Source organism: Crotalus tigris, unplaced genomic scaffold (assembly GCF_016545835.1).
Source record: "Crotalus tigris isolate CLP2741 ecotype Arizona unplaced genomic scaffold, ASM1654583v1 scf7180000017725.2566008, whole genome shotgun sequence".
Classification (NCBI taxonomy): Eukaryota; Metazoa; Chordata; class Lepidosauria; order Squamata; family Viperidae; genus Crotalus; species Crotalus tigris.
This window is the reverse complement of record NW_024096593.1, coordinates 796,852-822,789: the sequence shown is the minus strand read 5'-3', so window position 1 is coordinate 822,789 and position 25,938 is coordinate 796,852. Positions and strand designations below refer to the sequence as shown.

At 36.8% G+C, this 25,938-nt stretch overlaps 1 protein-coding gene across 13 annotated transcripts in view; it reads left to right on the top strand.

The window, feature by feature from the left end:
* The window catches only part of INPP4B (inositol polyphosphate-4-phosphatase type II B), a 291,651-nt gene that overhangs the window by 96,435 nt on the left and 169,278 nt on the right, over positions 1-25,938 (top strand). Inside the window, exons 1-2 of one of the 13 annotated variants that reach the window (XM_039338946.1) lie at positions 21,346-21,378; positions 24,698-24,822. The exons of the other annotated variants lie outside the window; for them this stretch is intronic. The gene's annotated coding sequence lies outside the window, so the exon portion shown is untranslated. Of the gene's footprint in view, positions 1-21,345; positions 21,379-24,697; positions 24,823-25,938 lie in introns of those variants that run through there. 13 annotated transcript variants of the gene reach the window in all.

Genomic DNA, 25,938 nt, shown 5'->3' with positions numbered 1-25,938 from the left:
CTTGCATATTTAAATACTCTCCTCCCCACCCCCCAAAAAAAAATTAGGACAAGCAACTACAGAGCAAAGCCCACAAACATTCTTGAATAATCACAATTAGATGGAATTGTAAATGCAGATTGTTATTAATCAGAATGTTGTGAATCATATAATAAATGCTGTCTTTTATCTTATTGAAAAACATGCAGAGTATAATTTACTGTTCTGATTTACTAAAATACACATTTTCTTTATTCTTTTTCTTTTTTGCCAAACCATTAAATTTCTATACTTAATTAGATGAGATTATGACCAATGCTGATTTATCAGAACTGCATCCATCTTCTTGAAACATTGTATTTCTATTATTAATTTTAATTACCACTGAATCATCTCTAAAGTTTAAATCTTATATCAGATACTTACAAAAATTCAATAGAGACACATAATAGAAGAATAGAAAGCCTTCAGAATTTATTGGAAATATAATTATTCTTTTCTGGATATGTTTTTATCCTAGTATTCCTTTCTCTATGTTTTGCGTTCTCTTATGTTAATTTGCAGTTTAATGTATCATTTTTCAAAGTATGGACATCAATGCCAATTCTAACAAAACAAACATTCTAGTAGTTTATTTTCTATTTTGTTTTTTTAAAAAAAGAAACAACCAATATAATATGCAAAAATACCAGTTTTTTTCTGATGGACCTGTAAAGGAAACCAGCATGCCATAATTGTGTGGGTGTAATTTTTATTCTGAGGAACATTAATACTTGAAACCACTTTGCTGTTCATATGGATCATTGCCTTCTGACAATATGACAGTTTAAGCTTTGCAATTTGGGGGTTGGGGTGTCTTTTTGAATCTTTTTAGTGCCACGAAGATATTGTATATAATCATATTCTTCACATTTAGTGGAATAGGTAAAATAAAATTTTTGAGACATTTTGTTCCTTAGGCACATAATTCTTGTTTTAAACACTTGTTCTATATCAAAGTCCCTAGAGTATATAATGACTTTAACAATACAGTTCCAGTCATGCTTGAATAATAAAATTTAAGCTGGACAAATGTATAAAATAATAAAACAAAACAAAACAGATAATGGATACATTTATTGTTTGTTGGGACCATAAAGAAACTACATGACTGCTAGGGTGATTGGATTGTTCAAGGCAAAAGATATTCTGTTAGTATACCTCAGGAGCCAAATTACTTTAGAAAAAGCATCCATGTGAAGAAGCATCTCAGTTAAAGAAAGATGAGTTCCGACAAATATAAATGGTAAAGTTTAATTTGAGTTTATTCAACTTCTGCTGATTTTTTAGACATAGTCTAAATCAGGGCTTTTCAACAGGTGGTACGCATACCACTTGTAGTACATTACTGAGCGGCAGGTGATACACAGCCCTGCCTAGCCAAGTGTAGTGGGGGAGGGAAAGAGCCAGCACAGGCAAGGACTTTCAATGAGAGAGTCCTCTGGAGCTGCAAAGGCCCCAGGCTCACTTCTGGCTCACCCTCCCCCCATGAGAAAGGAGGAGGGGCGGAGACAGGAGAACCTATAAATGGAGGCAGTTTGGGCAGAAGAGGGAGAGAAAAAAAGCAGCCGCCTTGGGAGGAGGCAGAGTCAGCTGCACCGAAGGGGGAGGGGAAGGAGGGGGGAGAGGAGATGAGATCAAGCAGGCTGGCCATGAGCCGATCTACAACTGTTGTGGCAGCCACCTGGGCTGGCACAGCAAACAGTCAAATGCAGCGGGGGAGGGTTGCCCTCCAAGAGGAATGAAAAAAGGCAGCAATGGCTGGAGGCAATGAGGAGGGAAGGAGATGGAGAGTGGAAGGATTCTTATGTGCTTTTGTGACTTTGAAGTTCTGGGATTTGTGCAATGAGGGCTTTGTGTTCTTAAAGAGTGTTTGGCAATTTCTATTTGTCTCATGTTAGCTTCTTTGCTCTGCTGTAAGTTTTGCTGCAAGGGATTTTGCCTGTAGCATTCCTTTACTTATGAATGGAGCCATTTGGGAAGGCTGCCTTAGCCGGCAGCCAGTACTTACATTTTTTTTTCTTCCTTAAGTGCCGGCTGCGCTCCTTACTTTCCTTTCTAGCCAATAGCTAATTCTTAAAGGGGAATGTGCCTTTTAAAGCTAGTTCACTCAACAGCTTGTCTTTTCTGTCTCTGGAGGCCTTGTTTGATCAATATATGGAAAAGGGAAAATATGGGGGGGGGTTCAAATTCTTTCTTCAGAAGGAGATGGGAACGAGAAAAAGGGAGACAGGGAAGGAAGGGAGGAAAGGAAGTCACTCCTTAGCACTTGTCCACCAGCAGCTCTGCCATTGACTTTGCTTGTCAAAAGGTTGCAGAAAGAGATCACATGACCCTGGAACACTGTGACCATTATAAATATGAATCAGTTGCCAAGCATCCAAATATAAATCACATGACCTTGGGCATACTGCAATGATCATAAGTGTGAAAAATGATCATAAGTCATTTCAGTGCAATTGCAACCTAGAACAGGTTTTTTTTTTTGGGTCATCAAGTTTTTGACACCTTGCTAGGTGGTACTCGAATATTGCCATATCCTGAAAGTGGTACAATCAGTAAAAAGGTTGAAAAGCCCTGGTCTAAATCATAAGACATAATTTTCTTGGCAATAATGCAGAAGTGGCTTGTTGTTGCCTTATTCCAGTCCTTCACCCTCTCCTGACTTTCCAGGATAATGTAGAGCCCTGGAACTTGCTTGTATTTTTTTATATACAATTATTAATACAGATAGTCCTCGACTTACAACGCTTCATTTAGTGACTATTCAAAACCAGAATGGCATTGAAAAAAGTGACTTATAACCATTTTTCATATTTACAACTGTTGCAGCTTCCCCATGCCCATGTGATCAAAATTCAGATGCTTGGCATCTAGTTCATACTTGTGATCATTGCAGTGTCCCAAGGTCATATAATCACCTTTTACAACCTTTTGACAAGCAAAATCAATAGGGAAGCTAGATTCATTTAACAACCGTGTTACTAACTTATCAATTGCAGTGATTCACTTAACTGTGACAAGAAACGTTGTATAATGGGGCAAAACTCACTTAACAACAGAAATTCTGGGCTCAATTGTTGTCGTAAGTTGAGGACTATCTGTATTAACCAGGAGCTGAGGTCAATTTGAGAACATCTTTACATTTCTAAACAGTATACATAATTATAATAATAACTATTATAATGAAGGCACTTATTACAATATTCTTTTCAATGTGATTCATAAATCATATAAAATGTCCTGTTGAGTTAAATGTTCATTTTGATCCACACTATATAGGTTAATGTTTAAAATGTATACCTGATTTCCCTACTCTTGTGTCTTCACAAATCTTATGGATGGTAACTCTCACCATATAGAAGGCACTAAAATTGTTGGATGATACTAAATGGGTTTCAGTGGTCTTTAAGCTTTCCCATGCGTAAGCTCACAATAGATCTTGGCCAAAAAGGCAAAATTGAGAAGTTTGTGTCATAAAAAGGATGAACATAGATTATGTTAAGTGATATAAATATTCAAATGTAGTACATGTTAGGGAAGACTGGGAAGATAATGAATCCATAGATTTCTTTGAGTTACTTGCACAATATTCTGTAAGTAAATTGGGTGTAGTCCGAAGAGGTGACAAGAACAATGCTTTGTGGGTTAGATCCATGCTCTACTTGATTCCTTTGGGTTTGGCGACGGGGGAATGGTGGGATCTGGTAGCTGATCAGTGCTTCTTTGGTAGAATGTGTGGTTATAGCATCTCCAAAGCATGCTGTAGTGCACTGTATCCCAAAGAGGTTTGCCTTGGATCCAACAATATTGGACAACTTTCACTGTATCTCCAGTTTTGCCTTTTGGGGAAGATGGTGGAAAACATAGTTGGACAAGGGTAATGGCCTCCTGTCACAAATGCAATTAGCATGTTAACAATTGGAATTATGAAGCTTGATTACCACTGGGTACACAATGGACATTTTAATAGCATATGTGAAAACAGTCTGAATAGAAACAAGTTTGGCTTTCATATGGAAAGCTTATATAGTATATCTCCCAGTTGTTGCTCTAATAGTTTGGGTCAAAGTAAATAGTCTTTTGTGTGTAACATAGAAGACATTAAAAAGCTATCTCGGAACAGTCTAGGGCAGGAGTGTCTTTTGTGTGTAACATAGAAGACATTAAAAAGCTATCTCGGAACAGTCTAGGGCAGGAGTGTCAAACTGCCAGCTCACGGGCTGAATGCGTCATGGTGAAACCGTGCCCACCCCATTGCTGGCAATGGCAAAATAATCATGATACATCGCGACACATCACATGATGTTCCAAGTGTGACATCCCTGGTCTAGGTAGAAGGTGCGGTTGTGCTGTAGAAGGGATGAGAGATTTGGTTCTATTATCTTGGATATCTAGATCCTAAATACTCTGTTTAATTCAGCCAAGGTTTTATCAAGTTCCACAGCAGGTAGTGCTGACAAGATGAGTCTACAGTATGTCAGAACATCATTAATTTGTCTTAAGGTGGAAGACAGCCTATCTAGCAAGATGAAATGGACCAATAGACTTGTTTCAGCCAAAACATAAGATGGCAAAGTCTTAATCAGGTCCCAAGAGAAATACAGCCTAATTCTAGTTATGTTAGAACTTTAAAAGTTGAAAAGGAATTTGTAGGAAGATTTAGAAGTATTTTGATTGAATTGCTTCTAAACTAGAACTAAACTTGTACATGCATAGCTGAGCACCATGCAACATCAAACCAAGAACTGTAGCTTTAAATATTTTAATAGCTTCTGGGACATAATTATTACAAAATTGATGTGCAAATTTAACATTTGTAAGGAACAGTTTTGGGACTGTTACTAAAAGGTCTTGTCTCAATAGATTAGCAGATGGAATACTGAAAACTGATATCTAGATATTTAAGGGATTTTATTTAAAAAACATTAAAATTAACAACAAATAAAGGCTAAAAACAAGAGAACTAATGGTGCTGGGATACCTTTTGTCTCTCACTCAACCAACCATCAGGGCCCCAGGCCAACTGGCAGAGCCAAGTTACCTGCTAGACAAGTCTACTGTTGATTGTCCATATAATTAGGGCCTTAAGGTACTTTATAAAGAATACCAGTACTTTTTATTTTGTAGTTTATTTCAGGGTGATCTCTTGAACAGAAAAATAATAGAGTTTTAAGGTATCTTTAAAGGTCTACTTGGGTTACTGACCTTATGGCTTCATCATCAAAGAGAATAGAGATGGAGGGTGGACAAGGCAGAGAGGTGGAATTCTGGCTTGGCAAATGACCATCGGTAGTGCTAACATAAAACTTAAATAATAGTGATGGAATTACAGCCTTGCTTAACGCCTTTGCTAATAGTTGTGCTGTGATGGACAACATTATTAGTTTAAGAAGATGGCAGTCTGTTATTTCTACAGAGACATTCTTATGGAACAAAATCAAAGGCTGTCTTTAGGTCTCTGAAGGCTAGATGATGATGATGATGATGTTATCATCTATTCAGTTGTATCCGATTCTTGGTGATTCTATGGACCAGAGTTCACCACATCTTTCATTCTACTACTTTGAGTTTTTCTATGCTCTGGCTGGTGCCAGCTTTGATGGTAACCAGCCACCATGTTCTTTGACAGGCTGGCTTTCTTTTATTGATAATTCTTCCAAACATAATTGCTTTCTCCAATAAATTCTCTCACATGATATGACCAAAATTCTGTGATATTGCCTTCCAATGACATATCCAGTGTTATGCACTCTAGTACTTGCTTGTTAGTCACCTTTGCTGTCCAAGGAATACACAGGAGCCTTCTCCAGCACCACAGCTCAAATGAGTCAATTTCTTCCTGTCTTGCTTTTTTAAGGTCCAACTTTCACAACCATAGGTAGCTAGGGATAACACAATAGCATGGACTAACCTACATTTGGTTGCCAGGCTGATGTCCTTGCTTCTCCATATTTTCAGCTCATATTCATCATTGCTGTGTGACCCAGTGTAATCTGATGTTTTATTTCTCTGCTCCATTCACAGGTGTCAAACTTGCCATGTCACATGACGTGTTGCGATGTTTAGCAATTTTTTTTGCATTGCCGGAGCTGTGTGGGCACAGTCTCCACATAATGCAACCGGCCTGCGGGCTGGCAGTTTGACACCCCTGCCTTAGAGCTATCTGTGATTCTAGGAAAGTAAATTTTTCCATGTATTCTATCGCTTAACCGTTAATTTTTATATTTGATATTTCCATTCCTTGCAATTGTCTTGAGTTTGGTCCTTTTGATATTCAGAAAGAGACCAAAATTCTCACTTTTTTCTTTGATTTTCTTGATCGGATATTCCAGACCTTCTGTTTCTGAGAGGAGAGTTGTATTATCAATATACTGATGTTTCTTCCTCCAATCTTTATAGCAATTTTTGATTCTTTAATCTTTATAGCAATTTTTGATTCTTCAAGATCTAGCTTCCTCATGATCATTTTGGCATACAGATTGAATAAGAAAGGGGAGAGAATGCAACCTTGTCACACTTTTTATCTTAAACCAATCAGTATCTCCATATGGTCTTTGCACAGTGGCTTCCTGATTTGTGTATAATGATTGCACCAAGTTGACTAGATATGCTGCTATCCCCAGGTTTTACAAGGCACTTCATAACTTTAATGTGATCAACACAATCGAAGACTTTCTTATAGTCAGTGAAGTATATGAAAATTATCTTTGGGCTGACAATAATATTTCTCAGCTAAGTTACAGTATGTAGTATGATATTGATCCATGGTTAAAAGTTTGGAGCTAAAGCTTACTTACCTGAGGCCAAAATGTTTCTGGAGGACATGCAGTCCAGAAGTTTATTAAGATATAAATCTAGCATGTAATATATTATTGGATATATATTGGATCACATTTGACACATTTCTTGTAAATAGGGATAATAAAGTTAATCCATCTTTGGGAAGACATAAGAAATTACTTATGGCTGCGAAGAGGGAAGCAAAATACATAGGCTCACCATGTAGTGTTTTAGGAATTCTGGTAGGATTAAATATTTACCAGAAGCTTTGCTATTTTCCAGTTAGCTTTTGACTTTATGGGATGAAAACAAAGACCATCAAAGGTTCATAAAATAGGAGGAAGTTCAGTTCCTTTAGATGCAGTGTATAAACTACAGAAATATCCAATCCAATATTCAAGGGGAATTGGGTTGTTGCTGCCAACAATTATTTTGGATGAAAATTGAGATGTTGTTAGAACAGGCAGGTTTTTTTTTGTTGATTACTTCTTGTTGATCCAGTTATTATGCTTTCTTTTTTTCTCTTAAAGTTTCTTATAGACCTTTTTAGAAAGTAAAAGCTTTCAGTGAAAGGGAGTCATCATAGATAAATTCTTTTTTTTTAAAAAAAAAGTTTTTATTTTCCATTTTTCATTACACTCATACAAAATACTTCAGATAAAGAGTAAAATAAATTTATACACACAACTTTCGGTATTGCTCACTCATTTCCCCCCAAACCGCATCCTCCCTCTAACTTCCTCCCTTACTTCCCTCTTCCTCCCGCTTCTTCCTCACCACTCTCCTCCTCTCCTCTTTCTCCTCCACCTTCCTACTTGCTTCTCCCCTTCCTCCTACCTTCTCATCCCACTCCGGATGCATTCCAGGGAAAATGCCCGAGCAATTCCTCTCTCCAAATTACAACATCAATATTATATACAATAAAACTATTTCTACTTATCTGACCTATTTAACCTCCAACCCACCCTCCCCCCTCCCCCCCCCGACTTCCCAGAGCCAAGTACAGGGTTATACAAACATATTAAACATAATCATCTTAACTTTACTAATTATACAATAACCAAAATCATACTAACCCTTAACTCCCTTCAAACTTTAACATCATAATTTTATAAACAAATCCATTATTCATAAAATAAATGAAACTTTGTAGTTCCATATTTCTTCTGAACATATTCTATCCATCTTCTCCATACAATAACATATCTCTGTTGTGAATGATCCTTTAAATAAGCAGAAATTTTGGCCATTTCTGCTAAATTAGAAACCTTAAATACCCATTCTTCTAAAGTAGGCAGAGAGTCCTTCTTCCAATATTGACCAACCAATAATCTTGCTGCTGTTATTAAATTAAACATTAAAATAGTTTCTTTAGCATCAAAACCCACAAAAATATCCAAAAGAAATAATTGGGGAGTAAATTTAATCTTCCTTTTAAAAACCTTTTGAATGTTCCACCAAATCATAATCCAAAAAGCTTTAATATTTTTACAAGTCCACCAAACATGAAAATAAGTTGCTTCAGAACTACCACATCTCCAACATTTGGGCTGCAAGTTCGGATACATACAAGACAACTTTTTAGGATCCAAATGCCATCTATAAAACATTTTATAAAAATTTTCCCTCAAATTTTGAGCCTGTGTAAATTTAACATTTCTAGTCCAAATCATCTCCCATAAATCCAATGAGATCGGTTCCTGGATATTCTTGGCCCATTTAAACACACAATCCTTTACCAGTTCCCTTTCCGAATCCAACTCTATTAACACATTATAAATTATTTTTATAGGGGCCTGGTTCTGATTTTTAATCTGAATTACTAAATTTTCATCTCCTAAAGTTATTCTAACTTTCTTATCTAAAGTCCACCTATCCACTATTTGTAAATACTGAAACCATGATTGTAAAATATTTTCTTGCCTTAACAAATCTAAAGACTTTAATTGCCAATCAGTACCCAACCAAATAAGTAATTCTTTATACGAAATATTATCAAAATTCACCCCCTTAGAAACCCCCTGAATTGCTTGTCCAGGAATCCCCCAAATAGGTATTTTATAATTTAACTTATAATAATACTTCTTCCAAACTCGAAGTAAGCCATTTCTTAAAATATGCAACTTGAAAACCAAATCTACTTTCTTATTAAAAATTAAATATGCATGCCAGCCATATAATAAATCCCAACCTTCAAGAGCAAGAATATATTTATTTGTTAAATTAAGCCAATCACTTATCAAAGTTAAAGTGGCCGGATCATAATATAATTTCAAATTGGGTGCTTTAAGTCCACCTCTTTCTCGAGTGTCTTGTAAAATCTTTAACTTTACCCTTGGTTTCTTCCCGCCCCAGATAAATTTATTGATACCCTCTGCCACTCATCCAAATTTGCATCTTTTTTTTTAAAATAGGTATCATTTGAAACAAAAAAAGAAACTTTGGTAGAACATTCATTTTGACTACTGAAATTCTCCCCAACAACGATAATTGTAGTTTTTTCCAATCATTTAAATCCTTTTGTACTTTTACCCATAAATATTCATAATTATTCTTATACAATTTTCCATTAGATGTTGTAATATATACTCCTAAATACTTAACCTTATTAACTACTTCAAAACCTGTTACTTTGGCTATAATATCCTTTGCCTTCATAGACATATTTTTCGCTATTATTTTAGTTTTATTCTTATTCACCTTAAAACCAGAGACCTGTCCATACTGCGTTAAAATTTCAACCAAGTCCCTGACCGAATCTGTTGGATGGGATAACGTCACAATCAAATCATCAGCAAAAGCTCTCAACCTATAATCATTCTTACTTACTTTTATTCCTTTTAATTTAGATGAATCTCGAATTTTAATGAGTAAAATCTCCATTGTTAATACAAATAACAAGGGGGATAAGGGACAACCCTGTCTTGTACCCTTTTCAATCTTAAATGCATCTGTTAGTCCCCCATTGATTATAATTTGTGCAGATTGTTGCTGATATATGACCTTGAGAGCACACAAAAATTTATCTCCAAAATTCATTTCCTCTACAACTTTCAATAAAAATTTCCAATCTAATTGATCAAAAGCTTTTTCAGCATCTATTAAAGCAGCAGTGATTTGGTTGTTCTTATCCAAATACTCTATTAAGTTAACAATTTGCCTTACATTATATTTCATATATCTTCCCAATATGAATCCAGATTGGTCAGTATGAATCAATTGTTTCAAGACCCCCATTAATCTATTTGCCAATATCTTTGCAAAGATCTTATAATCTGTATTTAAAAGAGATATAGGCCTATAATTTTTAGGTTGGGACAGATCCTGGTCTTCCTTTGGAATCAATGATATAAAAGCCCTTCTCCAAGATGGAGGTACCTCTGCTTCCAACAAAATATTATTAAAAAGTTCCTTTAATGGTTCTATCATTTCTTCAGATAGCATTTTATAATCAATTGCTGTTAATCCATCTGTCAATGCTGCAAATACTGTATATTCTTGCTTTGACAATATGCAAAACTGTCTGGTATTTATTGGGTTAATACTTAGCTTAGACTGGGAGGGGAAAAAAAGCCCGGGAAAGAAAGAGGAAGTAAACTTTTGACCTTCTCACTAATTAGATAATGTGACCTGTGACTGCATGAGAAGGGAGGGGTTTAGCAAGGAAAGCTTGATGCCAGCGAAAGGAAGTTCAGATTCTGGCATCAACCCGTCCATCATGGTGACCGGCAAAACTGTAGCTCTGCAATAAAGATTTTAGGAAATATGCCTGAAAGTTCTTTGAAGTGCTTCATTAGTCGGAACATGTGACATCATGCCAGAATCCAACACTCTTTTCAAACCGAACTCCATCAGCTGCCTCTATGCCTGAGAGGAGCTGGCAAAGTTTCGGGGAAGATCTCATTATGGAGAAAGAAAGATTGCTTGAGACCAGCCCCGTGGCTGCAACAGTTTCCCCGGGGGGGGAAGCAACAGCCAGCAAGCCGGAGGAGAGAGGAATTTGGCAGATTTCCCAGCTGAGAGCGAAGACTTCAAAAGCAGAATGGACAGATAACACAGTTATGGGTGAGTCATTGGAAAGATTTCAAAACTTAGAAATGAAAAACAGAAATCAGTTCCTACAAAGTGAAACCTTCAGCCCTCCTATTGCAAATGTTTCTGCCATGGGCTCCAGCCCTGAGAGAGAGAATCCCAGTTTGAATCCTCTGCAGCAAAGGGGAAATTGGGTTTCCCAGCAAGTGGCTGATCCATGTCTTCTGAACTTACTACAGCTAATAGAGGCCGTGCAATGTCTTGGGGTGGTACAGAAGCCAGGAAATCAGCAGCTGGGGGAAGAACAGCCACAGCAAGGAGGTTGGCCACAGCCCCCAAACGTGCAACCCCTGGGCATAAATCTGCAGCCAGGTTGGGGCCTACAGCAACTGGGGTGGCCACAAGGACAGTGGGAAGCCCAGCAGGAAGCCTGTCAGACCCTGCCTTCGCCGGCCAGAGACCCCAACCCTGAAGAGAGGGTGAGTTCCAGTCTGAGGCATCTGCAGCAATGGGTAGATGGGTTTCCCCAGCAGATGAATGATCAGCAGCAGCAGAGGGCACCACCCCCCCTCCAGTCCAACAACAGAGAAGACCACTACAACCCCCACTTGCGCAGTCACCATTGGGAGGCCTGCCCTGGAGTACGTGCAAGAATTCCGCAAGATAGCAGGTCGAATAGAGGGGTGGCCTGAGCAGTCCCTCATCCATTTCTTCATTAAGGGATTAGACGATCACCTCTCTCAGGCCTGCATCTATCGAGAAATACCTGATCGGCTTCAGGAGTGGTATCAGACAGCCGTGAAGCTAGATGTTAAGCTCTCTCGCTATAAAAAGCCTCCCCCACAGGGACCCGAACAGCAACCAGAGCTACCTGGACAGCAATCACCCCCACGAAAGCCTTCAACTACTGCAAGGGCTGAGAGACCCAGGCCACCTGCACGCCCTTCCTTCGAGTGTTTCCGGTATGGACAAGGAGGACACCGAGCGGCCACCTGTCCAGTCCCCTACCCTCGACTGCAGAGCAAGCCAGGACCGGCAATGCAAAAGAAACCTGCTCAGCGGCTAACAAGAGAAAAATCCAATCGACTCACGCAAGAACCAGTTGCCCAGGTTACACCCCTCACACAGGAGGATGCCAAGACCCCAGGTGGACCTACCCCTGTTCTTCCCTTCTTTGATAGCGACGATGAAGGAGAAAATGACCCAATGGTGAGTCGACAAATCCTGCCTTTTTCACTGGCCGCCAAACTTATAATCCCTAAGTCTGGGGCACAAATAGACTTAAATGTACTAATTGATTCGGGATGTACCCGCTGCATTATTAGTCTGGCGTTTGCCATGAAAATGGGCATAAGGGCAAAACAGCTTTCCAAAACGATGAGATTTGAGCAAGCCGATGGCTCCCTGATGGGAGGGACTCTTATTACACAATTAACTGAGCCTTTACGCCTGGAAATAGGTGCACACTGGGAGTTTATTCGTTTCCTGGTGGCTCCAAAAATGACCGAGGCAGTGATCCTAGGACTAGCCTGGTTGGACAAATGGAAGCCGCTAACAAAATGGTGGAGCAATATCTTAGGTGCTACGTTTCTTACCAACAGACGAACTGGACTGATCTCCTCCCTTTTGCGGAGGTGGCCTACAATAATTGTGCACAGCAGCACCGGCTACACGCCTTTCAAAGTAGCCACAGGGAAAGAATTCAACCCAATTCCTGAATATCCTCAGTTGCCCTCCGCTTCACAGACACTTGATCAATGGGTGAGAGGGTGGGAAGAAGTTTGGAAAAACACAAAAACTGCGTTAAAAAAGACTTTTGAAACCTATAAAAAGCAGGCTGATAAAAAGAGGGCTCCCCAAAGAACATTCCAAGTTGGGGAAAAGGTCTATCTGTCAACTAAATATCTACGCCTCAAATTGCCCAGCAAGAAATTGGGACCAAAATTCTTGGGGCCTTTCCCCATAGTAAAGGTCATCAACCCAGTCACAGTACAACTAAAACTCCCTAAACTGTTAGGGAAAATTCACCCAGTTTTCCATTGTAGTTTGTTGAAGCCTTATCGGGGCTCCACTTTGAGACCTCCTCCAAAGAAGGCACCTGGACCCCTCATAGTGGCAGGGCAGACCCACTATGAAGTGAAACATATTCTTGACTCCAGAATCTTTAGAGGGAAATTACAGTACTTAGTACAATGGAAGGGATACCCATTGTCTGAAGCCACCTGGGTGAAATCTAGTGAAGTGAACGCCAACAGATTGATTGAAAGGTTTCATGTGAAACACCCCAGCAAACCGAAAGATAACACTTAACATATGCTTTTGTTTACTTTACAGGATCTGTCCTTCTTGTAAGGGGGGCCGGATGTCAATGCTGCAAATACTGTATATTCTTGCTTTGACAATATGCAAAACTGTCTGGTATTTATTGGGTTAATACTTAGCTTAGACTGGGAGGGGAAAAAAAGCCCGGGAAAGAAAGAGGAAGTAAACTTTTGACCTTCTCACTAATTGGATAATGTGACCTGTGGCTGCATGAGAAGGGAGGGGTTTAGCAAGGAAAGCTTGATGCCAGCGAAAGGAAGTTCAGATTCTGGCATCAACCCGTCCATCATGGTGACCGGCAAAACTGTAGCTCTGCAATAAAGATTTTAGGAAACATGTCTGAAAGTTCTTTGAAGTGCTTCATTAGTCGGAACATGTGACACCATCAGTACCTGGAGCCTTACCAACCTTCAATTATTTAATTGCAAAAATAATCTCTTCAGAAGTAATTAAACCATTAATCCCATCACGTTGATCAATCGTAAGTCTAGGAAAATGTGCTTCTATAAATATTTTTCTATATCTGAAGTTTGTATACTTTCACTAGCATACAACTTTGAATAGAAATCTAAAAAGGTCTTTTTAATCAAATTTTGTTGATACACTTCTTTACCTTTATAAATTATTTTCTCTATTTTCTGTTTCTTTCGTAATTGGTAAGCCAACCATCTACCAGGTTTATTTGCATTGCAAAATGTATTATGTTTCATATACCTCAAATTAGTTGCCATCTGATCCGCTATTAACATATTAAACTGCTCCTTAAGCAGAGTTATAGAAACCTTTAAGTTGTTATCCATTGGGTTTGATATTTAAACCTTTTCCTTACATTTAATCTCATCTTCCAACTCTTTCTGAGTCTGTTTACATCTATGCACATTATTCATATAAATCAAGACCCCTCTCATATATGCTTTACTAGCATCCCATACCATTGGCATCGAGGTACGCTTATGCATATTTCAAACAAAACATTCCTTTAAATAACCTCTACATTTCTGTATATTCTCTTCATATCTAAATAAGTTCTCATTCAACCTCCAAGTCCTTCTAGTCCCTTCTTCCGGCAAAATTTCCATCCATACAGGACTGTGATCTGAAAGTATTCTAGGAAATATCTTGGTATTCTTCACCCTAGAAAAGAAATCATTAGTAACTAAAAAAAAATCAATTCTAGAATAAGATTGGTGTCTATCTGAAAAAAAGGTAAAGCCTCTTTCTTGAATATTCTGCTCTCTCCAAATGTCTCTAAGTTCCAAATCACCCTTTAAATCAAAAAAAACTTTTGGAAGTCTTGCATGATTAGAAAATTTAGAAGAACCCTTCTTATCTTTACTTGAATCTAAAACACCATTCCAATCTCCCATCATAATAACTGACTTATAATCCAAAGAAATTAATTTCTGATGTATCATCTTGTAGAAATATTTTTGTTGTTGATTGGGAGCATACAATCCAACAAGAAGAGTTCTCTTGTCATTTATTAATAAATCAATAATAACATATCTTCCTTGTGAATCAGAATCAATTAACTTCGGTGAAAGCTCCTTTCTCACATAAATAACTACACCTCCTTTTTTCTGCAAAGCAGGAGCTATAAAATGAACCCCCAGCCGGGGGTTAAACAAATATTTTTGGTCTTTAGAAACAATATGAATCTCTTGTAGACAAATAATATCATTTCTATGTTGCTTCAAATAATGAAATACTTTCTTTCTTTTCTGTGGTGAATTAAGACCATTAACATTCCAGGTTAGAAGCTTTGCCATTCTTGGCAGGTTGAAGCCTTTGGAACAAAACATCTAAATTTGCAGTCGATGACCTCTTTGGCCTTGCTCCTCCCACTGGCTCCGAAGTAGACTGTAATGAAACTCCATCGTCTACCTTTTGTTGTTGTTGTTTTCTTTCTCTACGTTTATAAGCAGCATGTGTAATTCTCTGTTCTCTTGGGTCTTCCCTTATTTGCAAACTCTGCTGCATAGATTCAACCAATAATTCTTCTCCCAAAAGTGGCATTGCTTCTACAGCCAACTGTGCTTCTAACTTACTTTCATCCTTTTTTGATCTTGGAGATGGTGGTGAACCTACTTTCAAAACAGTAACATAGAAATCTCTTGCTTTTAAAATTGTATTAAGACGATATCGTATGCCATCATAGGTCACCACTATTCCCACAGGTACATCCCATCTAAATTGAATCTGTCGTTTCTTAAGTTTTTCAGCCAAAAAAGCAAAGTCTTTTCTTTTTCTAAGAATTTTTGAAGGTATTTCCTTTAAAATTATCACATCTTGAGCTGCAATCTGAAATCTTTGCTTATAAAAAGCCTGTATAATTTCGTTGCGAAGTGATCTTCTAGCAAAATAAACAACCACATCTCTTGGTAATTTTCTCTGCTTCGCAACCTATGAATTGACTCTGAAGATCTTTTCTATATCTCTCAACATTCCTTCAGGATCACATTCCAAAATAGAAGCTAGTTCTGCTGCTATTTCTTCTTTCGAATTCTCCTGAACATTCTCCTTCAGGCCTCTTATTCTCAAAGCATACTCCATTTCTCTATATTGTGACATTATAATCTCATTCTGTGCAATATCTACATTATCTTCTATTTTTTCAACTCTATCCTGTAATATTTCCACATTACCAACCACCTCGTCCACACGGTCATCAATCTTTCTACATGACTAGCAAGCCCCTGAAGTGCCAACACAATATTTTCCCTCATCTCGTTACTTTTAAGCTCCAAAAGCTCTGCTGTTTTTTGTACAGTCTTGTCCAAAGCATCTTGTAAATCCTTAAGTGTAATTGCCTGAGGTGGAGGAGAGGGTGGGGAAGATTTGGGCTTAGGTTGTTGTACAGTCTGAATTACTGGAGAAGAGATTGAAGTTTTAGGGAGAGTAGAAGGTCCAGGATGTTTTGAAGCCATTTTTTAGAACAAAGAGAATTTTTTTTTTTAAAAAAAGCCAATTCTTAATAAAATAGAAATAAGGGAAAGAAAAAACAATTTCCCCCTTACAAAAAAAAGTTTTCTTCAAATAAACAAAGTCCATAACGTTGTTAAAACTTTGTTGCCAAGTGAGAGTAGTAGGGAAAGTAGAAAGTGAAAGTTCAAACAAAGAAAGTAACAAAGAAACAGGACTCCTCCGCCATATTTCCTCGCGTAGTCAATTTGTTAAAGTAGCAACAGGAGAAGAAGTTGATTCTCTCTTGAGTTAAGTTTAAATTAAAATCATCAAATTCTTGTCCCCTGACCGCTCCGTCTGCTTTTAAATTAACTTACAGTTCCCTTCTAAGCAGCAGCAGTGGGGGCAGCGTCTGGCTTCGTTCTCCCGTTGGAGAACAAAGGCATCCAAGGAAGCGGAGCACACCCAGACTCCGAAGGAGCTCTCACTCTTTGTCTCCCAAGAAAAAATCTCTGGGAGATTAGTGAGGCTCTACTTCTATCTGGGAGAAGGCTCGCCTTCCTCCCTTTGCCCGGGAGGAAGGTTTCAAGCCGCAAAACAGCTGATCGTCACTGTTTTGCCGGCTTACACTTTCCTGAGATGGGCGGCTGTCAAAAAAGCCGCCATCGGCACGGCACAGCCACCGGAAGCTCTGTCATAGATAAATTCTTGTAGACAAGAATTACCATGTTTTGGATAAGCTTATACTTTTTGCCAAACCAGGGTATACTGTAGATCAGAAGTTAGGCTGAGGTTTAATAAGGAGCTGAACATGCTGTAAGTCTTTTTGACTAAGGTTAATGATTCTCTGATAAACTGAAATTATGAGATTGCTGATTGTCGCTGATTGTCATATGAATTGTCTCGAACAGAGAGCCAAGGGGGCAAAATAATAATAAGAAGAAGAAGAAGAAGGAGAAGGAGAAGAGATGAAATCATAAGCAATCTGTTTGTTAAGGCAAATGTTAGATACCTATCAATAGGAAGTAATAATTGGTAATAATTGGCTTGGGCTGGTAGAGTAAATGCAAAGGAATCCACTAGAGATTGGTCAACCTCTGGATAAAAAGTCATACTAAAATCTTTGCAATGGTAGGCAAAGATGCTGTAACTAGCATGTAGTCCACTCCTGATAACCCTCTAGTGCTGCAAAAGTTGAGTTCATCCTTTGGATTCCCTGGCATAGATGTATTAAAAATCTTTAAGTCAAATTTTGTTCCCATTAAGAAAAATTTACAAGCCTGTATATTAATGCCATAATCCTTGGATTTCTAGAGAGTCTAAGTTGACGAAGAAAAAGGGACATTTTGATGCTGCAAGACAGCTTTATCTTTACTCCCCAATCTATCATTGAAATATTAGCTATTATTACTACAGAATTGAGAACTGAAAGGTTAAATTCAAGACCCAAGTTTCAAAACAAAAGGATTGACAATATAGGATAATATCTTTGACAGTATTTCCATAAGACTATAACATATTTGGGGCTTAATGGTGAATGGTGGATGTTGCTCAACATAAACCTTCCTACTGTAGGCCTCATACTAGAGAGAATTTTGGGAAGATGTACAGCAGTAATGGAAACTGCTGGAATAAATTTTCATCAGATTGATCCTTTCATGCTTTCCAAGATACCCAAGTTTAAGGTCACTTTCAAATATCAGTTCTAAAAAAATGAACCAAACTGCAAGTGTTCAAATGACTACTTAAATAAAATACAATGATCAAACAGTGAACAGCCATGTTGCTTTTTATATTGCAAAAAAATTGTTATTACTGAAGACACAATTTCAGAGTTCAGGTTACTAATACTACACTGTAGTTGTTCTGTGTCTTCTCTGTTCTAGTTTTAAATCTTCCAAGCCCTGAAATTGTGGAATGTATGCATATATGTGTGTGCGTGCACACACATATACACACATACACTGTCAAAAATGTTTTAAATCATATTGTAATAATGTCCTAATCAAACCAGTCAACTGTTCCAGAAGACATATTATTAAGTATAATTTACAGAGATATGCACAAGTAGCAGCATGGGCATATTTTTTTTAAAATATATATATGTGTAATATTTTGGAAACATGCCCAGCACCTGCTCAAAATTCTACTTCAGACTCCCAGTCTCCAAATAAGATTAACTGTTCTCTTGGCTCTAGACCAAAGACATATACAAGTTTCAGAATTACTTGTTTTAATGAATTTCCCAAGAGCTCCATCCTTTTAAGACTTTCCTTTGAAGGAAGCACTAAAATCTATGATTCTTGTTTAATGAGCATTCTAGTTTATATTCTTATTAGTGTTATCTTAGACTTGCAAACTGAATGGTAATTTATATTCGACCACTAAAAACACCCTGGAAGTTAATGTTTTTAAGCTTCCATTGGATGTGGTGAACATCACAGCAAATACAGTATATATATATATTTTCCTGCTGTCCTCAGTCCTCTGTATAATTTTAAGAAGCTAGTAGTCACTTGCATCCTTATTTTCCACACATAATTTTTTAATTTTAACAGAGTTTTCTAGGTTACTAAACGCAACAGATCCCCCCAAAAGGCCTCATGAGTTCCACTGAGTTGATTTGCTGACTCTTGGAATACTTGTAACATAGCACTCTCATATAATAGATTAACAAATTTCACCAGGGAAAAATGTTGATGTCTAGATAAGCCTTCAAGTTTTAGCATTAAAATCTTTCTTTCTTCAATTTATGCTGGAAGCTGTAAACTGACCTCTTATTCTGTCCTATACTTCTGGTTACTTGAAGGTCAACTTGAATCATAGGATCTCAACTCTTGAAAATGCTAGTTTCAGATCTCGTGTTTTGTCTAAAGACTTTTATCTGAACACTGACTTATCTTCTGATATGCATTTAGTTTTTTGAACATTGCCATTTGGTTTCTACAAAACCTCTACAAAACCCCACAATTTAAACTTAAATTTTATCCTAAGTATTAAGTATAAAAAGCTTTTATATCAGATCATGTAAAGATACCTACCTAGAGAAAAATTTAACCACTAGAAGATACTTTTCAAGATACACAGAATTATAGAAACTGTAGAAAGGATTCCAAAATTACGCAAATTCTGCATTTTGGAATTATGAGAACTGCTGCAGCTTTATGTGTTCTTTTTCTTGTATCTTTTCAGTTATTAATTACTTCTATTTCTTCTTATTGTACATGAATTACAAAATTGAATTAGTGCTGTCTTCAATTCCAGAATTTCTAAATTTCAAATAATAGAGCCTGAAAGGCTTTATAAACCAAATAATAAAAAAATATATCTTGATCTTGAACTTTCTTGGCCACAGTTCTGTCCATAGAAAGTTGTTTTTTTTTTTTTTTTTTTTTTTGAGAAATCTTGATCGGAGAACACTGTAAATTGATACTTAAAATATCCTGGCCATTTATTCAAAAACAAATGACAGGATGTAAATGTATGTGCTTTCAGCTTATCATACATACTGTTTCCTGAAGATTGGAAAGACAGATCTATCCTGTTTTCCTTACTGTACTATGTAAAGTGAAAATATAGGATCAGGATACCAGATAGAAATGTTAATATAAAATATAAACATAAATTTTGTGTGTATAATACAGTTATGCTCATTAAACATAGACCTGTAGAGGAGTATAGAGTTGACTTACAAGGTATATAGTTACTATTAATACAACTTCAAATATTTGGATGTCTGTCATGTAGAAAACAGGACAGAATTACCTTTGGGAATTGCTTTTAGAGATGATGAACTTTCCTTTGCTGTTTTTTAAACAGAGACTAACTGGAACTTTTTAAAAGTAGAACTTTTCAGGCTAGATAAACATTATTATGCATAGCAGAAACCAAACATGATAGCGAATGTCAAGCATGGAGTTGGTGGTGTTTTAGTTTGGAGCTGAATTGCTGCTTTCAGATATGGATAGCTCGACATCATTCATCAATTCTGCTACATATCTAAAAATTCAATAGGAGAGTATCAATCCATTTGTCTGTCAGCTGAAACTGAAGAGTAGTGGATCATTGCAACAAAACAGTGACCCCAGTCTTACAAGCAAGCCTTTGAAAAAAATAGTATTTTGGAATGGAAGATAAAAGTTCAACTGTAAATTTCACAGAACTATTGTGAAAGCATCCAAAACACAGTTGAATCCATAAAAATGTCAAATGTATTAGCTGAATGCATTTGCTATGGAGGAGTAAGCTGAAATTCCTATCCAATACTATGAGAGACTTGTCAACTACAACTACAGAATTGCAGTTGTTGCAATTAAAGATTGTTACAATCATTTATTGACTCTAAAGGCACAGTGACTTTTATAATAGCCATATATTGAATTATTAGGTTTATGAAATAAGATAAGACCAATTTTGCTGTTACCTGTTTACTCAAAAGTTACAATAATATTCACTGATGACAATATGCAGTCATTCAACAAGCACGAAAGTGGGCAAATGATTTTTCAGAAAACTGTAAACTGTGCATAGGATAACTCTTTTTATAGAGATGTCAATCTAGGGTATTTGTTGAAAGGAATTTGAAAACCCCCAAAACTTATTTATGGTCCTAATTTGGATTTTAGGACTTCTAATTATAAAGTTTAGATTTCTAATGTTTATTTTCCTTTGTCTGTCAGTCCAAAAATATTGTAATTGCACCTCTGTGTTCTACACTTCCTTTGATTATGACATTATGGATGAAAACTAAATAAGCTTACTGCTAATGAGTTGCATATATCTATTTGTAACACATATTCCAATTATAATTTAATGGATACAAAATAATAGTTTGAAAACATTGAAAAATTTAAAAAAGTAACAACGGGGCTGGATGAATTTAGAACAGCTGCAGGCTCACTTTTTACAGTATCTTCTGTTAATGTCTGCACAAGATCATAAATTTCTTATGGAGCTATAAAGTTATCCAAACCATGAGATTATATTACAAGACTTTAGAACCATGGAGCCAGTGGTAAAATGAATACCAACCTACGTCTTATCTGTAGTCATTGTGATAATTTATATTTTTCAGATGAATTAGTGTATATATCTGTTGAACACCAACAAGTAGGGACAACAATTTTAAAACACATCTGTCAAATGGTTGAATCTAAGAGAGTTATGCAGCAGTGTAATATCTTCTAATGGAAATAAATCATAGTGGCATGAAGTAATTATGAATCAGAAGGATATTCGTTTTTATTTCTGTATTTATAACCCATTATAGGAAAGCATTCATCTGTATAAGCATGGACAAATGGAACTACTTGTAATTCTGTATCCTTTTGGCAATTAGTTGTAACTAGTTTATTTTTGTCTGATCAGAGGGGTGATAACTCAAAGTCCATTGATCCAGCGCTGTCCAAAGACGTTTCTGTGGTAATGTGGCCAGAATGATGTCACGGAGCATTGTTTCCTCCCCCTTAAAGTGGTACCTATTTATCTACCCACATTTGCATGCTTTGGAACTGCTATGTTGGCAGGAGCTAAGCAAAGACCGGAGCTCACCCCATTGCTTGACACTTGGGTCTCAAACCCAGGTTTTCAGCTTTCCAGCTGACATATCCAGCATCTTAACCACTGAGCCATTGTACTGCTCATATTTGCTGATGGGGAGAGATCGAAACTAGAAGAATCTTGTCTTGCTTCCATTCCTGATTCCAAACTCATCATAATTAAGTAATTTGTTAAATTTAAAATGCAATTATTACAACCTTTATAACATATAATTTTCCACATGTTTCCTGAAGGTAATTTGTGATGTATCTTATGGACTCACAACCAATTCCGGTGCATCTGAGTATTAATGTGCCTAGTGACATCTTGTCAGCTCTGAGATAGTCCAAAAAGAAGCGTTAACGATTAGTTCTAATATTACTTTATTGTAAAGTTACAGTAACAAAATCTTACAATTAGCTATATTGCAGAAAGAAATAACTTTCCCCTAATGCCCTAAAACTGTTCTTGCTCATGCATGAAGTGATTGAACCTTGAATAACAGAATGACAGAGTTGGAACGGACCTTGGAGGTCTTTTAGTTCAAACCCCTGTTCAAACAGGAAACCCTATACCATTTCAGACAAATGGTTGTCCAATCTGTTCTTTAAAAATCTCCAGTATTGGAATAACCACGATTTCTGGAGGCAAGTTCTGTCAGGAAATTTCTCCTTAATTGTAGGTTGCTTTTCTTCTTGATTAGTTTCCATCCATTGTATCTTGTTCTGCCTTCAGGCGCTCTGGAGAATAGGTTGACCTCCTCTTTCTTATGGTAACCCCTCAAATATTGGAACACTGCTATTATATCATCCCTAGTTCTTCTTTTCATTAAAATAGATACATAGTAGTGGCCAAAATTGTGGAAACCTTTTGGGAAAAGTATACAGTAGAAATGCCACTTTTGGTTAAGTTTCCACCAATTTTTCTTCTAATTTCTTTATAACTGTAGCCTTGTTCACTTAATAATACTATTTTACATCGCTTTCTGGGCAACCAAGCAACTCTTTGCACCATTACTTTAATTTTATTACGTTTTACAAGCTCACTAAATGAAAGAAAAAACCCCCAAACCAACTTGATAGTGATCACATAACACACTGACAAATGTCCTCTCAGCTTCAATACATGACATCAATAACTGAAGCCTACTGTGATCTGATTGGCTCATTGCCAAAACAAGATGACACCTGATTGGCTCTGTAAAGACTCATGCTCATTGGCTACAATCAGATGAAGGAAAGCTACCTGATATCAACCTAAGCAAGTTGTATTTCCTTTTTCTCGTTATTTGGCTATAACTTTTCATAGAATACAGTACAGGTAATTGAACAAACTATGTTGCATTACATTCTTGATTAAATTATCTTTCCATTGATATATAATTTTATGATACTACTCCAAACTAAAAGTGGAGTTATTAGCTATCAAACCTCAAAATACACTTTTCCCAAATGTTTTCCACAATTTTGGCCACTGCTGTACTGTCAACTGTCCCATTTGGCACATTCAACAAAATAAACTCCCGTCTATTTAGGTTACCAAGAATGTAGCTTTATTGAAAAACTCATTTAGACACAGCAGAAGCAAAGTCAGTTCTGGGATTTTTCCCACAAAAACCCACATAGGTATCTTCCTTTTCCTCTCCGGGCCACCCACAGTTCATAGTTCACAAATTGAGTTTGGTTCTTTGCTTTAGGAAAAGCTGTCTGATTCGGTCAAAACATTCTTCATCACTTGGCCTTGTTAAATAACGACACTCCAGCAACAGATGGTTCACTTGTATTCCATACCCTCCCTCCACCCTTAAGAATTTACCATCCTGCTCCCATCACTGTTTGGCAAAGCTGCAAGTGAAAACAGGTACAGGCATCTATGGAGTCAAGTCAGATTTGACATGCCGATCCTCCAGAAGAATGATAACCCTGGAAAATAAAAGACAACAGTGCACACAACATTAGACATTACTGTCTAATTTCCTAGCAGTTAGAACAATTAATCAATGGAACAACTTGCCTCCAGAAGTTGTGAATGCTTCGACACTGGAAGTTTTTAAGAAAAGATTGGACAACCATTTGTCTGATATGGCATAGAGCAAGGGTAGGCAACCTTGGCTCTTTTAGTCATAAAAGAGCCAAGGTTGCCTATCCCTGGTATAGAGTTTCCTGCCTAAGCAGGGGGTTGGACTAGAAAACCTCCAAGGTTCCTTCCAACTATTCTATTCTATGCTATGCCATGCCATGCCATGCCATGCCATTCTCCATTTCCAAGACTGCCCTCACTTGGGCCGGCCTGGATGCTCAGTATGAAATCTGTGCACTAACCTAGCTGCCTTTACATTGGTCGCTGCCACCCATTCTGCATTGGCTAGAGGGCAGCCTCTCCATAATACTAAATACTGCCGTTTCCTTTTATGATACCTGGAGTTAAGAAGCTATTTAATTTCATAGTGTTCCTCTCCTTTACCAGAATAGGAAGAAGAGGCACTTCCACAGCAGGTCTTAATCCCGAGCTGCGGAAATGTTTCAGCAGGCTGCAGTGAAATGTAGGGTGGGCTTGCTTAAGGCTTTTTGACAGTTGCAATTCTACAGTAACTGGATTTATGATCTGGGTAATTGGGAAGGGCCCTATATACTTTGAACCTAGCTTTTTAGAAGGCTGTCTAGGTTGAGAAATTTTGTAGACAGGTACACTTTATCTCTCACCTTGAATTCCCCCTGTGGTGCCCCTTTTTTGTCTGTTTGCTTCTTTTGTGTTTCCCTACTTTTCTGTAATGCTCTGTGCACTACCTCCCATGTTTCCTTTAAGGTTTCCAAAACCTTTTTTCTCACGTTCAGCCAGCCTTATACTTCAAATGTTAAAAGCAGCTCTTATCCACTAAAAAGCTGCCTGGCAGTAAGGACAGGGTTATTGAATATTATCCATTGAGTGGTCCTTTCAAGGGAAATCAAGAATAGGATAACATACTACCACGGCCTAATAGTAAAATGGTAGTCTTATCAATGTGTTCCTGTTTTAAAACTTTATTAAATAATGCAAAAGACAGATTCAATTATTAATTATATTGTTTTCCTAAAATTGATGATGAAATTATATGGAAAAGCAAATTCACAATGGATGTTTGAAGAATGAAAGTTAGAGATAAGTTATGTATACAAATTTGAGGAAAAACAAACCCAGTATATTATGAACAAAAGCAACTATAAAGGCATTATTGAAAAATTAAAGGTAAGTCAATTCTTATATTTGAGATCAGTACAGGTAGTCCTCAACTTACAACCACAATTGAGCCCAAAATTTCCACTGTTAAGCAAGGCAGTTAAATTAGTTTTGTCTCATTTTACAATCTTTTTTGTCATGATTGTTTAATGAATCTCTGCAGTTCTTATGTGACTCACATGGTTGTTAATCCATCTCCCCTGCTATTGATTTTGCTTGTGAGAAGCTGGCTGGGAAGGTCATGGTGATCACATATACGTGGGACAATGCAACTGTAATAAATACATACCAGTTGCCAAGTGCCTGAATTTTGATCATATAACGTCATAAGTGTGAAAACAGTCATATGTCACTTTTTCAGTACCATTGTAACTTCAAATGATTACTAAATGAATGATTGTAAGTTGTGAACTACCTGTAACAGAAAGACATCTGAGGAGATCTTGATTATTCTACACTGTTAGTTCTACAGTATGTAAAAATGTTCATAGACTACATAATAAACAAAATATGGTTCAGTTGACAGAGGTGTACAAAAATAAAAAATGCCAAACATACTTTTTTGAATTGTAAAACCAATAGGAATTTATAAACATAATAAACCTTAAAATACGTGATAACTCATTTGGCAGAAAACAACATTGAGTAATTAACTAGAGTTGGATGGGAGACAACGATATTTGTCTTAGAAAAATGTAGACAGTTGATACCCAGGAGTAGAAGACTGGCAAAAAACCCAGAACTGATATAGAATAACTATATCTCCACAATATAACTGAATAATATCTTCTATATGTTCATGCAGATTGGAATTGTGTGTTAATTTATAAACTGATATATTAAAATATGAAAGAATAGGTGTTAAAAATAGAATAATGGTCAACGTGAATAAATAAATTAATGAATGTAATAAACCCATACCCACTAGTACTGATAACATTACAGTATTCTTCTATTAAAACTACATTTCCTTTGTTTTATTATTTATTTATTAAATTTATATACTGTTCATCTCACTGTCAGGCAACTCTGGGTGGCTTACAATATCATAAAATCAAAAATGAATAAAATATTAAAACATTAAATATTAAAAGTTAACAGAAATCAGATATGTTAGGATTCAGA